Below are 251 nucleotides of genomic sequence, written 5' to 3' on the forward strand. Positions count from 1 at the left end.
CGGCGAAAGTTTCTTTTTGGTCTGTTTTGGAGGGAGCTAATGGGGGCCTCTCCCCGCAGGGGGAGAACCAGCCCCCTCCCCGGGAGGGAGGACGTGATAGCCGCCCCCTATAGGTGGCAGGAAGGTACCTTGATCAACTCCCAAGAGCCCAGTATGGGGGTGGAGGCAGCAAGCCTTTGCACCAAGATCTGTTCCCAGGTCAGACTCAGCTTGGGTCTCCAGACACAGAGATGCTGGAAGGTGGGAAAGGA

This window comes from Bison bison, unplaced genomic scaffold (genome assembly GCF_000754665.1).
Source record: "Bison bison bison isolate TAMUID 2011002044 unplaced genomic scaffold, Bison_UMD1.0 scf7180017864472, whole genome shotgun sequence".
Taxonomy (NCBI): domain Eukaryota; kingdom Metazoa; phylum Chordata; class Mammalia; order Artiodactyla; family Bovidae; genus Bison; species Bison bison.